Source organism: Myotis brandtii, unplaced genomic scaffold (genome assembly GCF_000412655.1).
Source record: "Myotis brandtii unplaced genomic scaffold, ASM41265v1 scaffold902, whole genome shotgun sequence".
Classification (NCBI taxonomy): Eukaryota; Metazoa; Chordata; class Mammalia; order Chiroptera; family Vespertilionidae; genus Myotis; species Myotis brandtii.
Window position 1 is genome coordinate 273,337 of NW_005371709.1, and position 1,763 is coordinate 275,099.

General features: G+C 48.7%; 1 protein-coding gene across 1 annotated transcript in view; it reads right to left on the reverse strand.

Annotated features, from left to right (window-relative positions):
• PAX2 (paired box 2) overlaps nt 1-927 on the reverse strand; it is a 90,119-nt gene extending 89,192 nt beyond the window's left edge. The window contains exon 1 of the mRNA XM_005885344.2: nt 911-927. The gene's annotated coding sequence lies outside the window, so the exon portion shown is untranslated. The remainder of the gene's footprint in view (nt 1-910) is intronic.
• Between the last annotated feature and the right edge of the window lie 836 nt (nt 928-1,763).

Below are 1,763 nucleotides of genomic sequence, written 5' to 3' on the forward strand. Positions count from 1 at the left end.
CGCGCACACGCCCCCAGGCCCCGAGCCAGCCTCAGGCAAGCGACTCCCGCGCTGCCAGAGGCACCCAGAGACCAATTCCCCAGCCTAGACGCCGGCACTCTCTCACCCCACCCCCTCTTCACTGTGACAGGCGCTCCCCGTCAGTTTCCAGCCTCAACCGCAGGGGCGTCTATGATACTCTCCTGCACTCCCCACTTCCGTGAGGTCCCCTTCCCGGTGACTCACAGCATTGGCCCCATCTGATTTTCTCCTTCATCAGGCTCCACAGCCTGCCACACACACCGGGGTCTCCGCCTCAGTTTCCAAGATCCCTACCCACACACCCCAACTTTCTCCTCCACACAGGACCTCCTCCCTGGTGGTCCCTCTCACCAATACATTGTGGAACTGCTCCCTGAGTCCCTCAGACGCTCTCCTTCTCTGCATTAAAACAACAACAACTCAGAATAAAAAGGAAAAATCCTGTTGTCCTTGCCTTAAGGAGATGATGCGGGCCCCAGGGAAAGGGAAAATGACCAGAGCCCTCCCAAACTCCTGCCACAATCACGTGACCGCCCACTTGAGCCACGCCGTTCCACAGTGTTCTGGTCCTCTCAGCCTAGTTCTTGGACCCTCAGGTGCACAGCCTGTCCAAACACTCCCATGCTCTTTCATGCCTGAACAAAGGATCACTTCAGCTAAGTTTCCCTTTAGCTTTTCCCCACATCCTGCCCTTTCTATCTGGAATTTACCCCTTTCACACCTTTGTCACAAATTCTCCTTGAAACCTCTCATACACCACTTTCTCATATGCACTCTCTTGTACTCCTACTACTTAAACACTCAGACACCTTTCAAGCACCATTGCTCCCACTCCTACCCGCCATGTACCCCTTCTCATTTGCCCCACTGTATACCCCTTCCCACTTACCCTGGGCCTCCTGCTCTCACACAGCCTTGCTCACACATGCTGAGTAACATGGAAAGGCTGTCCAAAAAAGTGCTGGGTAAGCCCCAAGGTAGGTTAGGAACTGGGCGTTTATTACTGGGAGTCCCATCCGCTTCAGCTGAAGTTCCTCTAGAAAAATTATACAACTAGGAACAGGAAGCTGGAGGGGCACAGGACCCCAGAGGCAAAGCCTATGTCATTGTTTCCCAACTTAAATTTTTAAAATCTTCCTACAGATACATGAATTTCTATTCTTTCAGGCAAATCACGGCCAAATTACCATCTTACCATTATTTGCGATTTAAAACTTCAGGCTTTGCCAGTGTTTCTTTTCTTTTTCAAACAGTGATTTTTCCAAAATAATTTTTTTGCCTTTTTTTTATACATAGAACCACTACCAAGGACAAAGATGGGAGAGCAATAAGCATAAATGATACCCTAGTCACACACACACACACACACACACACACACACATCACACTCTCACGTGGTTACTCCATGACACACGTGTGAGATGTTCACACACATAGTTAGTCTCTCTGTCACGTATTCAGAATCACACCCAGTCACACACAAGGGCCATGACCTGCTGACTCATACCTTCACTATTTAGCTTTTTGTGCCTTTGTTAACCTCTTCTCTAAAATAGTGGTAATAATCCCTGCCCTTCTTACAGGTTTCTCACAAGATAACTTGTGTGGAAGTGACTTATAAAATGTAAAGTGTGACCACAGACACATTCATTGCTCTTGCTCCTATATTATCAGAGACAGGAACTGAGACCCAAAGTTTCCCTCTCTCTCTCTCTCTCTCTCTCTCTCTCTCTCTCTCTCTC